At 28.4% G+C, this 22174-nt stretch overlaps 1 protein-coding gene across 2 annotated transcripts in view; it reads left to right on the forward strand.

The window, feature by feature from the left end:
* LOC136083870 (TNF receptor-associated factor 3-like) overlaps nt 1–22174 on the forward strand; it is a 128591-nt gene that overhangs the window by 81291 nt on the left and 25126 nt on the right. The gene's annotated exons all lie outside the window — the stretch shown is intronic.

The raw sequence follows: 22174 nt of genomic DNA on the forward strand, positions 1-22174 counted from the left end.
TCGTGTTAAACCTATGTGTGAAACGGAAATACCTGAAAACCACAGAAATCTTTTAGAACTAGGACCTATATTTGCTCCAACTATATAAAATATACCCTATTTAGACATTATTTCAGTAACAGAATCCACTTCGTTAAAACTAGAGTATAGCAACAAAATTAAGAGTTGACAAGACTTACGCAGAAACGTGTTGAGGCAACTTAAAATGCTTAAACCACAAAAAAACAGTAATTTAAATTATAATCAGAGGGAAGCATTAAAACAAATAAAAGAGGACAAAAACATTGACATATACTCTTTTGATAAAAGAGCAGGCTTTGTTAGAATAGAACATAACCCCAGTGAAAAATAAAACCGCGTCCCACATGGGTTTCACGTGGGCTCCGTGTGGGATTGATGGAATTTTCGTGGGACGGATTTTCCCATGTGGTATCCGTATGGAAATTTGTCACTTAAAATCCATGTGGGTAATCCCACATGGTTTACATGTGGGAACCATATGGTACTTACTCACATGGGAAATCCAAAGTGGGTTTCTTGTGGGATTTATATGGGAATTTATTTGAAGGCTGAAAATTAAAAAACCTTAAATTTTAAAATCGACATTGCATTGCGACGAAGCTTCATTTATACTGTGTAAGTTATATTTTATATTATTTTAGAGAATGGCAAGCAAGTATGTAAGTACCACAAATAATGTTTTATTTCTTTATGGAAATAAGATTAAGATTTGTGCAAATAGATATATTAGGGTAATATAATAGAAATGCAGGTTTGAAAGTCAAAGATTTCCCAATTTTCTTTATTAAAAAAGAAAAAAAATAAGGGGGAGATGGGTTTCTGTAACTTTTTTTCCAAAAATTTTAACTTTAGACATAATAAGTTGCTTAAGACTTAAGAGACTTACAAACTACATTGATGAACAAAAACAGGATATTTACAGAAACTTTGCAATTTTTAATCTAGAGTACCACAGTGTTGTTGGGAATGAAGCCTCTGGGTCCAGTTTTCAAAGTAATATGATCTAAAGTAATATATAAATAAAGTAATATGCTTTAAAATGCATTTAGTTATTCATACAACTCCTGATAGTTAACTATATGTATAACTAGTGATACATAAAATTTGGTATATAAACTTATTTTTTAAGGTTATGCATGAACAAATTAGTATCAATTAGTTCAAATTCAAGACTCAGTTTAAGTTCAAGTTAAATTTCTTATTTCTTCATTGTTTTTCACTATTTTATATTTATTTGTTCAAATTTGTTAACTAGTACTAATTCTTACTACAGTAAGAATGTTTATCATTGTTGAACGTGATTTTATTAGTAACTTAATTTTATTTTCAACATATTTTGGCAACACCCTTTACATTTTAAATGACGACAGCTTTACTTTTCTATTGATCATAAATTTATTACGTTTCAATAACTCAGATTGAATCTTAACTGAATTATTGTAAGCTTTGTAAGGTTTTGTTGTATATCAAAAGGTGTCGTAAATAAAGTAAAAATAATATATATATATATATATATATATATATATATATATATATATATATATATATAAATATATATATATCATTAAAACAATAAAATAGATACAAAATCTTACTTTAAAACGAATACCATCAACATTGTGATGATAGTAGCATTAGGAAATTAGTATTTATGTATTATTATTATACTATAAATAAATAGTTTTTTAATTTGTATTATAAAACAGAGTCTTACAACTGATAAATAATAGAAACGAATACAAATTATAAAAATCATGCAAGCTTCATTTATTATTTCTAAATGTTATATTAATTTTAGTCTACAAAGCTAAAATCAATTTAGAGCATAGTTGTTAGTTCTTTTGCAATTGGCACATCCACCTCTGTCTCTTGAATTTATAAATAGGTGGTCAAACTTTGCTCAATAGATAGGTTCTCAGCATTACAATGCTTTTTTCTTACACTTTCTAAAGAGAAATATGGCAAATTGATTTCTTGTTTTACCTAAATCATAGGGTCATCTTTGCAAAATGATGTCAGATGATGACCCGGTTTAATGAACGCCATCCCCCTTTATCAAACCCTTTCAATTTTTTGCCATCTTCTATTGATAATGATGTCAGTTTTTGTTATCATATTATGATGGTATATCAGAATTGTTAATATAATATAAAAAATGCATATACCATCAAATTTTTTCTGGTTTAATTATACATTTATTCTCAACAGTACTCAATTAAGATAAAAAAAAATAACATAAATTGTTCTTTCAGATAAGCAAGCTTATTTCTACTTTAAATTGTTTTTCCGATGATCATGTACATTTTTAAGCAACAAAAGCAAGAAGTTTTTATACCACATTGTTAGTGTAAATACCTCTAAAACCTGCTCATAGATACCATAAAGAGATTTACTTTTTTTTTAATACATTTTTTTAATTGCCATTGTTTTGGTCTCAACATCCCCTCCCCTTTGTCAATTATTGTTAAACTTTTCAGCTCACACTGCCCCTCTATCTACTGGCATCATTTATGGATGACCCAACAGCATATATATAACTATACATCGTCGTTGGCCAGGTAATATCTCACTTGTGTAAAAATCAAAATTTTACAGGAGACTGAAAAAGCTATATATTTCAATGAAATGAGGTTTTAAAAGTAAGAGTAAAAAACAAACAACTAACAAATTATAATATAATTTGTTAGTTAAAACAAACAACTAACAAATTATAATATAATTTGATAGTTATTTGTTTTTTACTCTTACTTTTAAAACCTCATTGCATTGAAATACATAGTTTTTTCAGTCTCCCGTAAAGTTTTGCTTTTTACACAAGTGAGATATTACCTGGCCAACGACGATATATATATATATATATATAAATATATATATATATATATTTATATATATATATATATATATATATATGACACCTTTTGATATGCAACAAAACCTTACAAAGCTTACAATAATTCAGTTAAGATTCAATCTGAGTTAAGCTGTCATCATTTAAAATGTAAAGGGTGTTGCCAAAATTTGTTGCAAATAAAATTAAGTTATTTATAAAATCACGTTCAACAATGATAAACATTCTTACTGTAGTAAGAATTAGTACTAGTTAACAAATTTGAACAAATAAATATAAAATAGTGAAAAAACAATGAACAAATAAGAAGTTTAACTATAACTTTAACTAAGTCTTAAATTTGAACTAATTGGTACTAATTTGTACAACCTTAACCTTAAAAAATAAGTTTATATACCAAATTTTATGTATAACTAGTTATACATATAGTTAACTATCAGGATTTGGATGTAAAGCATATTATTTTATTTATATAATACTTTGGATCATATTACATTGAAAATTGGACTCAGAGGCTTTATTCACAATAACACTGTGGTAGTTAAAAATTATTCACAGTTACACTGTGGTAGATTAAAAATTGCAAAGTTTCTGTAAATATCCTGTTTTTGTTCCTCAATGTGGTTCGTAAGTGCATCAAGTCTTAAGAAACTTATTATGTCTGAAGTTAAAAGTTTTGGAGCCTAAAAAGAGTTACAGAAACCCATCTCCCCTTTATTTTATTATTTTTTAATAAAGAAAACTGGGAATTCTTTGACTTTCAAACCTGCATTTTTTTGTGGGACACTGCAGTGTTCCATGCATGCATGCTTTGTTTTTAACAACTTTTGAACTTGCATCAGTTAATTGTTTGCAGATAATATACTCAAGAACTATACTCAAATATCATAGGAACATGTTAGAGAATGTTCATATGAAATTTGAACATCACAAATTTAATAATAGTGTTGTGATATGTTATATAAATAATATTATAATAGATATGAAAATAAGAATAAATTTACTAATAGAAATTTAGATGTTTGTTTATTAGTTTGTTTAGTATTTAGATGTTTGTTTATTACGTATTTTGAATCCCAAATGGGATGAAGTAGCAAATACCAGGTAGAGTTAAGCCTCTCTCTGAAAGCTTCGATGATTAATTTTAAATTACTAATTAAGTAATTTTTAAATTAAAGGATTTTTTTAAAAAAATTATCATTGAAGCATTCGGACTTTCACTTGTCTGGTATTGACTACTTTTATGCCATTTGGATTGAAATATGTGGCATTTAAGATCTATAACATGTAGTATTTTTCCACCTATATTCCATGTAGGATCTACCACATAAAACCCATGTGGGATTTACCATATGAAACCCACATGGGACAAAATAATAATCCCCATATGGGTTAGATATGGTAAAAACCCACGCGTGTCCTATATGGGATTTACCATATGGAATCCATGTGGGATTTACCATATGAAACCCACATGGGACAAAATAATAATCGCCACAAGGGTTACATATGGAAAAAATCCACGCGTATCCCATGTGCGCTTTTTCACTGGGACAAAGCCATTGGCAAAGTTCGTCAAGAGATTGGCAAAACAAAGATAATTAAAGAGGACCCTACCATTACATTTGCTACTAAAATTAGAACTTACCTATCAAAATTGAATAAAAAAAGGCGAATTACCAAAAAAGAGTATGAAAGTCTTTACCCAAGCGACCCAGTGCCGTCACGTATGTATGGTGTAATTAAAGCACACAAACCGGAAAAATCATACCCTATGCGATTAGTAGTTTCAACCATCGGGACACCAAGTTATGGAATATCACAATATCTAGTAAAAATATTTCAACCAACTTTAGATAAAAACATAACAAAGTTTAAAAATTCGTCAACTTTTATAAAAACAGCTATACTTTGGGATATATCAAACGATGAAATACAGGTATCTTATGACGTTGTCAATTTATATTCGTCAATTCTTCTGGGAGAGGCTACAAAAATTCTTCTTGATTTGTTAGAGCACTTCCCAAATTTAAACAAACTAACAAAACTAAGCGTTACAGAAATAAAATCACTAATAGAACTGTGTTTATATAGATGTTATTTTTTATAGAATGAAGAAATTCACGAGCTTGTAGATTCAGCTCCAATAGGACTTTTACTCATGGTAGTACTTGCGGAAGGTTTCCTGCAATTTTTCGAAAATAAAACAATTGACATTGCGCTTCATTCTAATCCACCGTTAGAAATAAAATCGTTTTTCAGGTACGTAGATGAAAGCCACGCAAGATTTATAAATAAAAATAATGCCATCCGCTTACAACAAATATTAAACAGTCAACATCATGCCATCAAATACACAATTGAATTGGAAGATGAAAACAAAAGATTAAATTTTTTAGACATCCAAATAACCAATAATCGAAAAGGTAATTATGATTTTAACATTCATTGATAAAAAGCAATAACAAATAATCAGGTTAAGCCCAATTCAAACCACTATCCAAAAATCTTAGAAGGAATATTTAAAGGATTTATTCATAGAGCTTTATCAATTTGCTCTGAAAAATTTTTAAATAAAGAAATTGATTTCCTAATAAATGTGTTTGCTGAAAATGGATATGAAAAGAAAAAAATACAAAACCTTGCAAATGTTGTTATAAAAAAACGACACTCAAATAATAAAATAATTTTATCTAACGACGAAGCAACCATGCCAACTATATAAATACCGTGGATCCCAATATTATCACCAAAACTTCGAAAAATCTTTAAGAAAGCAGGTTACAGAGCAGTCTTTAAATCTAGTGCAAATCTTAAATCTTTGCTAACTTCACGCAACAAAACAAAACTACCATCAAACAGCCATCCCGGAGTATACCTAATAGAATGCGAATGTGAACAAAAATACATCAGCGAAATAAAAATGAAAATAGCAACAAGAACAAAACAACACCAAAAAAATGTTTTTGAAGAAAAATTAGAACAATCTGCAATTGGACATCATAAAATTAAATGTTCATGTAGTATAAAATGGGATCAGGTAAAGACGTTAAAAGTAGAACCCAAAAAATTTGAAAGGAAAGTTTGAGAGGCAATCGAAATTCAGTTCAACAAATGCGGACCTAAAAATGGAGGTATGAATTTAGATGATGGTCAATATGTAAAGACGCAATTCTGGACGCCATATTTTTTATACCTACGTAATATTAAAGAAGCCCAATTAAAGCGCAATTTAAAGAAGCTATTTAAATGTGACGTTACCTTTTGATTGTAATTTAATTTAATTAATAATTTGTAATTAAATCTGAAAATGCTAGTATTAATAATCTAGCGAAAATTTCTTAGAAAAATAAAAAAATTAGTATTGAGAGAATTAGTATTTATTGATGTTCATATATTAATTTTATTCAACTCTCATACAAGATGTCGTCATTTAAAAAAAAAATATATATATATATATATATATATATATATATGTATATATTTATTGATAAATGTTGTATACTGGTGGAAATACAACTCTCATCTAATTAAGAGTGATCAATATCTTTTTGAAAAAAATAGATCAAGTAATTTAAAAAAATTTTAAATGAAAAAATACAACTTTATAATGAAACTTGAAGTTTCATGCCATTCGGCAATCATCAGCCATATTATTCCATATTAGCCATAAATATATTATGCAATAATTTGGCTGATGATTGCCGAATGCCATGAAACTTCAAGTTCCATTACAAAGTTGTATTTTTTCATTTAAAATATTTTAATATATATATATATATATATATATATATATATATATATATATATATATATATATATATATATATATATATATATATTATATATATATATATTATATACATTTCGATGCTATCGGGCGAAAGCGATTGCGGTTCTGTAGTAAACGGACGTGCTTTTGCTACAAAAGAAATAAAATAATAAAATTGACATTGCAAGTTTTATTTATTTATTTATTTTTCAAATCTTGTCAATATTGAGTTCAAATTTAACACTGAAGTATCAATAAAATTAGTTCGTGAAATATTTCAAGAAATGTTCCAAAAACAACAAAAAGATATTTTAGCGTTAATAAGTGCAAATTTAAAACTGGCTAACGATCGAATTGATGGATTGCTAAAAGAAATTAATACATTAAAGAATTCTTGTGAAGTTTTAAAAAAGGAAAACAAAAACCGAAATACCGATCTTAAAAAAACAAACAAGCAGATGATAAAGTATGAAAAAATACAGAAAGACATTGAAGAAAGTCTAACGTTCTATCAAGATTGCCATGATAAAAAAGTCAGCGATTTGGAAAAAAAATTGATAAATGATAAAAGAGTCAGTGATGTGGAAAAAAAAATATGGTCGAATGCAACCATAGGGGAGAATGAAAAAAAATAGATTTAGACAACTAGAAGGTCGTCAAAGGAGAAACAATCTTCGAATCGAAGGAGTCAAAGAAAATGATAATGAAAACTGGGATGATACGGAAGTAAAAATAATAAACCTTCTTGAAAATAACCTCAATGTAAAAGATGTAATCATAGAAAGAGCGCACAGAACTGGAATTATCGATATTAAAAAGCCTAGAACAATTGTAATTAAGTTACTAAATTATAAAGACTAAGTAAAGAATTTAAAAAACGCCAACAGACTAAAATGTTCTGGAATTTATATTAACGAGGATTTTTCGCTAGAAGCTACTATCATAAGAAAGAAACTTCTTGAAGAAAGCAAAACGCATGGGATAAACGATAAATATTCAGTTGTTATATATGATAAGCTCATTGTTAAAGAATTTAGAAAAAAAAATCATGTTAAATGATTTTTTTTTTTTTTTAATTAAATTTACATTGATTTATTTTTTTATTTAAAATGGCTGATAATATTGTTTTATCAAACATAAATTTTAATTCACAGAAAAAGCCAATAATTTTAAACAACTATTCGGATCCCGATTATAATTTTTTAACGATAGTCAAGTAATTAAAAATACTAGCCCGATATACTATAACCCAAATTCAAAAACTATTGATAATGGAATGGAAGATAATTCGTTTTCAATGCTTCACAATAATATTAGAAGTATTCAAAAAATTTTTGAGTCATTGAAACACTTTTTACATAAAATTGACATTAGATTTCAGGTAATTTGTCTCAGCGAGACATGGTGTAACGATGTAAGCATTAAAAACAATTCCAATTTTCAATTACCTAATTATAAAGTAACTCATCAAGTTAGAGCATCAAATAAGGAAGGTGGAGGTTTGTGTATATACATAAAAAATTCAATTTTATTCAAAAGGAAACCACAGTTAAGTTCAACCACAAATGATTATGAATCTTTATGTGTTGAAATTGTTAATAAAACTTCAGGAAATATCGTCATCCATGCTTTATACAGACCGCCCTCAGGAAGTGTTAAGGTATTTGAAAATCACATTAAAAGTATAATTAAAAAAAAATCATCTTTAAATAAATCGGTTTATATTGTTGGTGACATTAATCTTGATATATTAGAATACGACAAAAATAAAAACATTAAGAACTTCTTTAACACAATTTTTCAAAATAGTTATATTCCCCTAATCAATAAACCAACGCGAGTAACTAGAGAAAGTGCAACATCTTTAGATCAAATTATTACAACTGATTTCGTAAATATTAAAATAAGGACAGGTATATTTAAATCTGACATTTCTGATCACTTCCCTATTTTTATTCTATCGCAAAAATGCATCGACTATGATGCTCTTAGTGATAGAAAAAAATTAATTACAACACGGTTAGTAAACGACGCTTCCATCAAAAATTTTCATAAACTTCTTACTGGTGTCAACTGGGACACCCTACAACTAAATCTAAATGCCGATAAAGCATATGATATCTTTTTAACTGAATTTCTTAATCTTTATAATAAAGCATTCCCGGAAGTTACAAAAGTTATCAAAACAAAAACACTTTTAAACCCCTGGATCACGAGGGGCATTCTTAAATCCGCAAAAAAAAATCAACGTTTGTATAACAAGTTTCTTAAAAAAAAAACTTTTAAAAATGAAATTAATTACAAAACCTATAAACGGCTATATGAATCAGTTTTAAAACGCTCAAAGAAACATTACTATTCGGAACAATTATTTAAACACAAAAACGATTCAAAAAAAACATGGCAAATTATAAAGAAGGTAATCGGTAAAAAACGTTTATAAAGTTAATAACAATTGTATTGTAAATAAATCCTTAGTAGCCAAAACACTTAATCAGTTTTTTGTAAATATAGGTCCTATTTTATCATCAAATATAGCAACCTCTAAAATACACTTCAAGTCTTACATAACCTCAAACAACATTAGTGTTATGTCTAATCCTAAACTTACGGAAAATGAATTATTAGACGCAATCTCTTTGTTAAAGCCCAAAAAAAGTGTAGGTTTCGATTCTATAAGTAGTAATGTCGTTATTAAATCGATAAAATACATCACAATTCCATTATTACATATTTTTAATTTATCTTTAAAACATGGTGTTTTTCCAGAAAAACCTAAAAATTGCAAAAATCATTCCAATTTTAAAATCAGGCGATCCTTCTGAAGTTGCAAATTATCGTCCAATCTCAACTTGATAAAAGTATATTACCAATCTTATTTTATTCAATTTTTGAAAAAATAAATCACATATACCCTACTAGATTTTCAAAATACAACTACATTCAATCCAAAACTTATTATTCCGCTACTAATTCTCTATTGTAAACCGAGGACCAAAGTTGTGGAGCATAATATTAAATAATGAAATGAAAACTAATTATTCTCTAACCAATTCAAAACAAAACTTAAGCAATTACTTTTGTTAACTGAAAATGAATTAAATTTTTCTAATAAAACTTCTTTATATTAGAAATCAATAATTAATAGTTAATTAATTAATTACTTTAGATTATTCATACATAATTAATCAATAATTGTACATATATTTTAATCATTTTGAATGATAATCTTCTTTTTGAGAAATTTATTTTTTAATTTTGCGTTATTTATTAATCTTTTACTTTTATTTTATACTGTTTATTTGCTTTTACTTAATTGGCAATGAAAAGTATTATAAATATAATTAAATAAGTTGAACTATAAAATGCTCTACCAATAAAATGTTTTTATATAAAATCATATCTTCTTATTTTTCAAACCAATTCTCAAATGTTATTTTTGTCATTTAATATTTTAATAAATTTTGTTTCTTTTATTTTACAAAGCAATTGTTATATCTTATTTTTTGAAAAACTATAAATTTTAAACGATATGCGATATATTTAAATTTTCTTTTATAATATATATCACAGATATATACGTTGAAACTATATTTTATTGTCAAACTATATTTTCTCTAGTAATGACGCATTTTTTGGGGCTTAATGATAAGACTAAATTTGTCTTCTTCTAGCCCCGGTCATGTAACTATTTTTTTATAAGTTACGACTGTAAGTTTTTATTTATCGGCAAAGTGTAAATAAATATATATATATATATATATATATATATATATATATATATATATATATATATATATATATATATATATATATATATATATATATATAAATTAGTATCGATCTGTTCTTTAAGAACATTGAGCACTCTCTTTGTAAAATGCATTACCATTAACCAGGAGCGAGATCTCGTCTCGTTCTCGTGAGAAACGGGAAATAGAAAATTCTCGCCAGAATTAGAACGAGACTTAAATATTATATTATTTGAAAAAGCGAGAAATGGGACTTCTCGTGAGAAACGAGAAATAGAAAATTCTCGCCAGAAGCAGAACGAGACTTAAATACTATATTATTTTCCAAATTAAAAATTATTATAATTTACGAAATGCTTAATAATTTGTTTTTTTAATTAATTAATATTTTGACTCCGTGATTTTAATAAATCCAATTAAAAATTTATATTGTTTTTGACAAAAACAAATTAATTTTTTAATTACATTTTTAATTAGATTTTTTAATTAGATTTTTTTTAAAAATCTAATTAAAAATTTTTAATTAGATTTTAAATCTTTTTAATTAGATTTTAAATACAAAAACTTTTTGTCTAAAATGGTGCACTTTCGACTTAATTTCATTAGTTTACCAGTGGAATTCAACTTGACACATTGTTCGTAATGAAAAGAAATATTCTTGCCTCATTTCAACGATCAAAAATGTCACCAAGAAAAAACAAAATCTGGAGATATTTTCAAAAAACAAGTGATGGTGCTGAATGCAAGGCGTGCAAAAAGTCTTTGAAAACAAAAGATGGAAACACAAGCGGACTTCATCTTCACCTCGAAAAAAAACACAGCAAAGATTACGTTGAGTATTCTAAAAAAACTGACGACTCTCTCCTTCTTCCTCCTTCTAAGAAGAAACAACGAACCATGGTCGAAATGCTTCAAACAAAGTCCAAAATTTGACAAAGACAATTCCATTCAAAAACAGTTTTACTCTGCAATGCTGGATTACTTTTGCACTGATCTGGCATCATTTTCAGCAGTCGAAGGAAGAGGTTTCAAGAAATTGTTTGACATTGCAAACCCTAAACTGAGTCTTCATCACAGAATAACATATTCAAGAAAGCTTTCATTTCGGTCAAGAGAAGTTCAAGCTGAAATGAAGAGCGTAACAACGGAGATCACGCCAAATCAAAAAAGTGCTGCATTTACTTCTGACCTTTGGACTTCTAGAGCTCAGGACAGCTACATCACTTGGACTTTTCATGCTATTGACGAATTGGAGACTACATCACTGGACACCTCATGTCCAACAGTTCCCAGGCAGACACACAGGTATCTTAGTTGAAGGAAAGCTGGATTCTTTCTTAAAAGAACTAGTTTTGCCTGCTGATTTGCCAATGTACTGCGTGAACAACCAGGTAAGAAACATGAAATTTGCAGTCAAATTGTCAAAGCGCCTTGACCAATACTTGTGCAACAATCACATTTTGCAATGTGCAGTTCGAGACTGATTTGGAATGACTGCTGGAATGGATGATGCGTTGCAAACATGCAAAGATTTGGCTTCTTTAACTCACCAGTCAACAGTTGCAGCTGAGTTGCTTGAATCAGAATCAGACGCTCAAGGAATCAATTTTAGACAGTTACGCCAATCTGTTGACACAAGATGGAATAGTGACCTGGATTGCATGGCTTCTGTCCTACATCTAAAGAGTGCAATTATCAGCTTATGTGCAAATGAAGATATTTTTTCTTCAAAGACCATCAGTGCATCACAGTGGAAATCAATCGAGGGAGCAGTAGAAATTTTGGCACCACTTAAAGAAGCTACAGAAACGTGGTCGGCTGAGTCTATTCCAACAATTAACGCTGTCGCCGATTCTCTTTATTTAATCCATGACAAAATTGATCAATTTATTGAGACGGATGGAAAAAATGGCTACGGTGTCTTGTATGCAAAAAACTTGAAAAGCTGCATTGAGAAAAGATTTCCTCTTTGTCACACTGGAAACTTATTGAGTGCTTCCGCAAACTACTTAAATTCTGCTTTAAAGGGACTTCACTTAAAGCTCTTCAAAAAATTTCAAGCAACAAAAGAATGGTTAGCCTCACAGGTTAAAGATAATGTTGAGTGCCAACGTGTTGCCAGAGTACTTTCAGCAGATTTGTCCCCTAATTCAAAACTGAAGCGTAAGTTAAACGTCAGACTTGAAAGACAAGAGCCAACATCTGAACTGAATCCTATTTTGAGCAAAATGTGCCAGTATGAATATCTCCCTGATGCCAAAAAAGACTTTCCGATTCTTGATTGGTGGAAATTGCATTCAAATACATTGCCAGAACTCTCTTTATTAGCTAGACAAATTTTAGCTATTCCAGCAAGTTCAACTAAATCAGAGAGAAAAAGTAGAACAAATCATCTTAATCAGAGAAAACATTGTCTTGTTGCAAAAGTTAGGCAAAAAAATTCTGAATTAATATTTGAAAAAGTTGTTTACATTAAACAAATGTCATTTGTGTCTATTTGTCAAAACCATGTTTACATTTTTTTTTTTTACTTAGATTTTAATAAATTTGTCTTCAAAAATTGTTAATTTTCTCGTCTCGTCTCGTTCTCGGTCTCACGAGAAGTACGAACTTCTCGTCTCGATCTCGTCTCGGTTTGAAAAAACCTAATCTCGCTCATGGTTATATGCAGTATATATATGTATATATACATATACATATATATATATATATATATATATATATATATATATATATATATATATATATATATATATATATATATATATATATGTATATATATATATTTATATATATATATATATATATGTATATATATATATATATATATATATATATTCATATATAAATATATATGTATATAAATATATATATATATATATATATATATTTATATACGTATATATATAATATATATATATATATATATATATATATATACATATATATATATATATATACATATATATATATATATATATATATATATATATATATATATATATATATATATATGTATATATATATACATATATAAATATATACATAAATACAACAATACTTAAAAAACTTGAGTTATAGCTATGATATACGATTAATCATTTTCAAAAAATTTCTTAAATAATGCAAATAACATTAAAATGTTGCACTATTTACAAGATCAAAAGTTTAGTCTGTAGCAAGAGTGGCATATGTCATTAAGATGCTTTTACGGCAATCTGGAATGCGTTTTCTGTTGTCCTCAACAACTTGTATTAGTTTCTGCATTTCAGATTCAGTTTTTGTGATGGATTGATTAAATGTGCTCATAAGAGCAACGGAACGCTCAGCAGTGTCATTGATAACTTTCACAGATTTAACAATTGCTTTAGTATAACGAAATTCAGCAATTTTCTCCCATGTCTTTGGATTAGTTCTAGATTAAATGGTTAAATTGAGACCAAGTGACTGTAAAGCAGCAGTTGATGATGATGTAACAAGCTCATGAAGCTGCTTCTTTTCCAACTTGTTTAATTCTGCTGCTGGATACTTTTTACCCCTGACCCTCCAATAAGCTCCACTTTGAATCATAGCTTCAACGATCAACCTTTTTTCTGAGTCACAAACCCTGTCGGACAAAAATGGAACTGGAATCATTTTTGAACCAAGATACAAAGTGTGATTTTGAAGCTTCTTCATAGCAGCATTTGAAATGACCTTGTTGATCTCAGAATATTGTTTAATTCTTGTGACGAGCATCAAGTCATTTGCTGTAGCATCACTTGCAATCGGACAGGCAATCCATGCTGGTACATTGATATAAGCAGCAACGATACAAAATTTGCACAAGTTGTTTTGCTCTTTCATAGTCAGCTTGAATTCATTTCTTAAGAGGTATATCTTCAATTAAAAGATAACTTTAGCAATCCATCTAGCTATGTTATAAGCTCCCAGCATGCGAAAGCGATACTTCTTGGTGGCATAGTCTGATAACAGATAACCCAAAATTAAACGGCAAAGCTCGATCATCTCTTTGTAGTCTTCTCTTGGTAAGTACAAAGAGTCATCTGATAAGAAAGGCTGCAGAAAGCAGCCAGTCTCTGATCTAAGTTGCTGAAGCTGTGGTTCAGCAAGATGGGTGTCATCTAATGGAGCATAATTGGCTTAATTTATGCTTAGCCAACACTTCTGAAATTGTTCAAATAAAGCTATGTTGGGCCACTGCTAGGTCCAAGCAAAACTGAGTATATTTCCCCAATAATTACTTCGTGCATATGGTGACGGCAAGCAAAGTAGAGAAGATTTTTCTCCATCAACTTCTCTAGCAAGATGCACGTACTATTTTTGGAACCCGTGTTTGACGCTGTTTTTTCAAAACACATACCGACAATATAATTTGCAACAATCCATATGGTCAGTAACTGGAAGGTTGCTTTTGCTTGTGCCAGTCCAGTGCCAGATGAAATCTTTACAATACCCAGTATTTTCTCCAGATTACGACTAGTCACATTTTATAACAGCAATTTTATCTACATTAAACTTTGGATTTTCATAGTTGGTATTGTCTCTCATTATCTTATCATCCCAGTTGACGACCATATGTTGATTCTCACTTGACATAAATTTCTGCTGAATATGATTTTCAGTTGATGAACGGTGCATGATGCGTTTGCGGCGGACTGTTGATCTTAATAATGGTATTCTTTGGAGGTTCTCTCAACTTGCTCTAGCAATTGCAGCTGCCAATAAAGTAAATTTTTGGTCAGATAAATTGATTCAATCAAGTGTGGATGATACATCTGGAGAAGACAAAATTTGATTGAGAATATACGGCTTTTTATTTTTAGGACTTTGTTCACAGTCAGTTGATTGGGTTACTAATTCTTTGTGATAAACTGGAATTTTCAAAACTAAAGTGGCTACAGCTAGGGCTGAGGACAGCATTTTCTTTTTTTCTTCTCTCTTCTTCATTCTGCTTTCTTTTTTTTTCTGCTTGTTGACGCTCTGCTGTTCGCTTTTCTTGTTGAGATAATTTTACATCTTCTCCAGCCAATTTTATCATGCGAGCATTCTTTTGTTCTTCCAGAATTATTTTATCTTCATCAATTTTAATTAGCTTGTTTGCATCCTTGTGTGAAATGTCAAACAGTAAATCTAATTTGATACTAAAATCTTTCTCTCTAGCAATCTGTGACTCTTCTGTAGCTCTTCCTTTATTTTTTTTAATTAAATTATATTTATCAACACATGCTTTCACTTTTGATACAATATGAGGCTGGTAAGTCAATGGAATTCTGGCTATTTCTAGATGTGAGCTAAACCATTAGAGTTGCTTTTGCACTGGCTGGAACTGTTTGTTTCAATGCTTTGTGATAGTGGAAAAACGTCCTTAACACATCAACCATCGTTGGAAGGACATTGTTTGGTAGCTTCTTCTCAGGTTGACCAATCAACCATATTACAGTTCGATTACGTGTCAAAAGAAAATTTGAAGAACTTATCTTTTTACCCATTTTCAGCAACAAGCTAAAATTAAATGATACCAAATTAAACTCAACTCGAGAAATTGAATATTAATTTGCAAACATAACTTAAAATATGTGATCAATATTTCAATATGAATGTGATGAAATCATAAGTATTAAAAAACTACAAACACTAAAGTAAGTTAAGTCACCCAATAATATTTAGCACTAAAAAACAAGATATTGGCATAACAGCTATAATTATTATTTTATAGGATTAAAATAAATAAGAACCTCAAAATCTTTAAAAATTTCAGTTGTTCAGCAAAAAATTACAACTAATGAAAATATTTTTCAATCAAAAACATCAGATGACAAGATGGCTGCTTGTCACATGACCAAAGAAGTTAGCTCATAAAAGACAATGGTACATCAAATTTGTTTAATATTTTATCTGAATTGAACATGGGATAAAATTAGGAAATTATTTAAGGCGTAATGCTATTATTTTAAAACTAAAAGGCCATTTAGCAACCTCTAAACATTAATTTATTTTAATTATCTTTTGCACAGTAAATTTTAATGCCAATTGGCACAAAATAAACTAGTGTGCATTCAGATTAGAGAAATTTTTTTTTTCCAATGGTTGAGTGAACACCCCTAATTCATATATATATATATATACATATATATATATATATATATATATATATATATATATATATCATTGTCATCAACATAAAAGTTCTTTTTTTTTTCAAACAAATTTCTTTTTTTTAACCTATAGCTTCTCTAGAAGCTCTTGTTTTTTGCAAGCGGCTCTTTTTAATGCATTAGATTATGATATATCAGCTTTAATTTCATCTAAAAAGAAGAGGAATTATTAAATAATGACATTACATTTAATGATATAAACTAAAAAAACATTTATATTCAAGGCATGAACCTAAGGCTGTTCTTTTTTCAGCACGGAATCTAATTTCATCACACTAGTTCTTTAAATTCTTAATTATAGATAATGTTTGCCAAATTTAAGTACTGACAATTTCAATATCTTCCATAACTTTTCTTTTTGCTTCCATTTGCACTGTTTTTTCTACAAGCAGGGCTTTTGAACATTGATCATCAAAATACTTTGTTCTTGCTTGCTTGCAGTAATCTAGTTAATCTTTTGTTATTTTAACTTCATGAGCCATGAACCCATGAAATGTGAGGTAATCTTGGATTAAAGGTAAAAAGATTATAGTGTCTGAGGACATATTGTTATCGATCAGACTTTTGTCGTTGCTAAAACCACATTCAACTTGAGCTTGTCTGTGCGATAAAATGAGGACAATTTTGAAAATCTGCTGTAGATTTGCTTACATCTTTAAATCAGAGTATTTCCACAAAAATTAGTCCAAGCAATCCTTATCTTTATTAAAAGTCAAAAATACTTCTTTGTTATTAACGACCACACTTTTACAGGACCTAGAATATTGTTTCTTAGCTAAATCACCAACAGAAGCTCTAATTTTCTTGAAAGTAACAAGCCTCATCAACAGTTTGTCAAAAAAATAATCACACTTTTCTGTGATATTTAACCATAAATGATGGGAAAATGCACACAAGACAGCGAGCAACCAACGAAGACAAAGGGCTTTTCTTAATAATATGAGTACATAATGAGACAAGAAAATCACGTATTTAATTTTCGAACTTGTCAATTTGAAAAACAGTAACCTTTCTCTTACTCTTGAGTTTCTGCAGATAATACTTCAATGAAAAACTAATATCAGGGTAATTCCATGTCAAATCAGCAGACTCATGTCACCCTTGATTTAGATTTTTATATATATGTTATGGGGTTTATAAAAATAAGGGAAATCTGAAATTTAGAACCTCCTACCCCTTACGGTTCTTGAAATATTTATGATTCAATTTTCTTATTTATTCTGACTAAGCATTTTTTGCAAAATACTTTTTTGTTGTTAAATAGCAATATTTTATGAGCCAAATGAGGTATCACCATGAAATTTTGTACATAGACAATCTTCTGCACGGCGGATACAAGTTTCAAATTAAAAATATTTTTGATCATCATAATTACATGCAAATTTGATAATAAAGAGATATTCTTTTGGGGTATTTTGAGGGTCAAAATAGTGATGTCACCTTGATCATTTTTTTTGAGGCATTGTTATAACTTGCAATATAGGCATCAAACATCACTATTAATAAAAAATATATTACTGCCTTTTTTTAATTTTTTTGAATGCAGGCTTTTAAGTAAATATGCTGAGTCAGCAATAAAATTTGTTGCTATATTATTTAAAAAACTATCTATATCTTAATTTTATGTTGTAAAAAGATATCATAAAAGTCTTTATGAGGACAATAATAAATTTAAAATTGATGTATATGTTTTTTTGTGCCTAAGGTAGGTTCAAAGTATAGGGAGGGGGTAACTAGGCTCCTCCTCCCCTCCCCCCCCCCCCCAAAAAAAAAATATATATATATATATATACATATTAAATTTAAAACTACTTAAATTTTCCAAACTAAGTATTTTTCCAAAACTGATAATTTTAGTGGCCTTATGGAACAATAATTAGAAAAAATACTTTTTTTCATTGAAGCTAATTTTTTTTTTGTAAAAGACCAACATTTTTTTAAGTAAAGAAACTTTAATAGGCTGTAATCCGAATGCATTCATAAAAGACATTTTTTGTAAAAGGCTATATTTATAAAATACGTATTTTTTATAGATAAAACCTTTTATTTTCTCATTATTATATTATTGCTTCTGAATTCATGTTGTAAATGTTAGTTTTCTGTTACTTTGCACAATTTTTATACTTAATTAATTAATAATTGTTAAATAAATACTATATGATATGTAAATAAAATAAAAATTAATTACCCTTTAATCATGTATAAGAGGAAGTCATATAATACGGCACATCCAATTATATGGATATTATAAAATAGTATATAATTAATTTACCATAAACTAAATAATGGTAATGATTTATAAAAAAAAATTTTATTTATAAAAAAACGTTTATTCTGTAAAACATTTGAAAACTAGATTTTTTGAATAAATATAAAAGTTGCAAAATATGTAAAAGTGTTCCATTGGATAAGAATGTAATGTTGACTGTCACTAACAAGGTTTAACAAGAAGACAAAGTCTTTAAGAACTATCAACATTTTTAAGTGATGAAAAACACAAGATATTATGGAAAGCTGGTTTAATTGATTGTAAAAAATTGTTTTCAACAATTTGCTACTATCATAGAGAACACTTTGGAGTTGCATTTTAAAGAAAATTTTAAAAATGCTGTAATCTATTTAAAAAACATGGAAATCTAAAGAAAAGTGTAAAAGGCAATCTTAAAATAATTTTCATAATAAGAATGATTTAAATAGTAATTAAATAAACTAAAAAAATATTAAGACAACAAAATTTCTTTTTAAGAAAAAATTCAAATATTTTTAAAAATTTAAAACTTAATTGTTTTATAAATTAATAAATATACTTATATGTTTTTTACAATGATGCTTAGTTGATATTAGTTTTTAGAAGTGATTGTTTTTTTTTTAATAGGAAATGTGAAAGTATTGCTATCAATAGCAATAACTCTTAAAACACAAGATTGTTCCATTTGTACCTGGATGGAAATGGAGATGTTACACAATCTAAGGTAACCTTATACGAAAGGCTAGAAAAGCTAAAAAAAAATATGGAAATTTGTATAAACCATCATCAAAACAAGGAAATCGCTTACCTATGAAACCATTAATCTAGTTCATGGCTTTTCTTAAAGTGACGAGTACACAAAAATGACGCCTGAGAAAAAAAAGGTTTTTTGTCATTATAGAGTACATGTAACACATTCATAAAAGACTAATATTTGATGATGGAAGTATTTTGATTAATTTAAAAAAACGCCATGTAGCGTTTAAATCTGAGCACTAATTAAAATGTTGGATTTTCAAAGTTTTGCCGTCTTTGCCCAAGATGGTGTGTAACCATAAATCTGTCTAGCACTCACAGTGTTTGTGTCTGTAGCTATCGTCAGAATGTTAAGTTGTTAACTGATGCTCTTAAAATTGACAAAGACTATAGGGATTTAATGGGAATGATTGTTTGCAATTCGGATAATCTAGTGTGCATTTTACATTGATGTCTACAATGTCCTGGTATTACTGCTTTAAAAAAATTCCTAACAGGAAAATTTAACTACAGTGAAAAAGAAATAACAATTAACCAATGAAAAGGTACTGATAGAACTACACTGATCAATCAAAAAATCAATATTGAAGATATTATTGAACTTATACAATAAAATAGATAAATTTACATCTTATTCACTAATAACTAAAAGTCAGGCCAAGAACCTCAAGACTGTAAAGAGTTTTTAAATCACAATAAGTGTATAATATTGGGTGACTTTGCAGAGAACTTTCAATTTATTGTTCAGGATGAGGTGCAAAGTTACCACTGGAATAAACCAAAATGTACACTTCATCCTATTATTATATACTATAAATCAAATGGTAAATTGATATCTTCATTTCATCCATCAGTCATTTTGCTATTTTTCTGATGAAGTTGAGCATGATGTATACTTTGTATATAAATGATGTAGATAAGATGTTTGAATTTTGTGTAACAAATATAAAAAACATTCATATCATTTTGGTTTATAAAATAGAAATAAATGAAGTTTGACCATCATTACAATAGTTTACTATGGAAAGAATCTTGCCAGGAACAAGATGCTTCCACTATTTTATACCAATTCATAAATATACAATTTCTTTTAAAAGGATGAGTCAACAAACTGATGCTCAGGCATTTAACCTTGTGCAGATACCAAATGAGCTGGTTGTGCAACAGGTTATTTATGATCATATGGATTATGTAGCTAGCAAGTATGACAATTTTTGGTGGATTAGAATTATGACCAAAAATGATGAAAAAGATTGAGATTATAAAATTCAATTTGGTCCGATCTGCATGGTCCTAGCACAAGTTTTGTTTGGTCCGCATGGGTAGATATGTGTTGGGTCCCATCAAATCATGTTTTATGTACCATTAATCCACCATCTACAACAAATGGTCACATATATAAAATTTCAGAAACTGAGTTAGATGAAAAAAATATATATTATAAGTATAGAAATTATTGAAAAAAATATGCATTATTATTTTTATATTTGTATGTTATTTTTTCAAATTCAGTTAAGATAGAACTTTATGTGAGTATGTGTAATTGGCACTCTTTGACTGCAGAGTTCTCCTAGTCACTTTTCTTTATCTTTTTAAAAAAAAAAAAAAAAAAAAAAAAGGGGCTGGTAAAATGCTTAATTGCCCACCCCCCTCCCTCCTTCATCTCCTCCTCTTTAGACCATGAGCCCTCTCCAGGTACAAAAAAAATAAATAAAGTATAAATTTATTATTGCCCTCAAAAAGACTTTAGCAATATCTTTTTACAACATAAAATTAAGATATAGATAGTTTTGTGATAAATAATTTAGCAACAATTTTATGCTGACTCAGCATATATAAAAGCTTTACTTAAAAGGCTGCATTTAGAAAAGTTAAAAGAAAGGGATAATATATTTTTAATTAATAGTGTTGTTTGATACCTATATTGCAAGCTATAACAATGCCTCAAAAAAAATGAACAAGGTGACATCACCACTTTGACCCTAAAATACCCCAAAATATCTGCCTTTATTATCTAACTTGTATGCAACTATGTGGGTCAAAAAAATTTTTAATTTGAAAATTGTATATGCCATGTGGAAGATTGTCTATGCACAAAATTTCAGGATGATACCTCCTTTGGATCATAAAATATTGCTATTTAACAACAAAAACGTGTTTTGCAAAAAATGCTGAGTCAGAATAAAAAGAAAATTGAATCTTGAATATCTCAAGAACTATAAGGGGTTTGAGGTTTCAAATTTCCGATTTTCTTAGTTTTTATAAACCCTATAACAAAAATTAGCAAAATCCAAAACATGGGGTGACATTTTTCGTTTTTTTCTGCTGATTTGAAATGGAATTACCCATCAATCTTGCTGGTTGAACGACGGTTTGCGCAATTAAACAAATCTATTTTTAACAAAGACATTGTAGTTTTGCCATTTAAAAGAAACATCTAATTGAATGAACTTTGCATAAAAGTAGCGTAGTAGTTCTTCAAAAATCACGACCAGAAATGGAGTCATTGGTTTATCAGTTTGAGAAGAAACTAGAAGAAAAAAAAATAGCAAGATTGAAAATAACATATTGAAATTTTTCTCAAAATTTTAAAAATAATATGAAAAGAAAATCTCACAT

Source organism: Hydra vulgaris, chromosome 08, assembly GCF_038396675.1.
Source record: "Hydra vulgaris chromosome 08, alternate assembly HydraT2T_AEP".
In the NCBI taxonomy this organism is placed as follows: Eukaryota; Metazoa; Cnidaria; class Hydrozoa; order Anthoathecata; family Hydridae; genus Hydra; species Hydra vulgaris.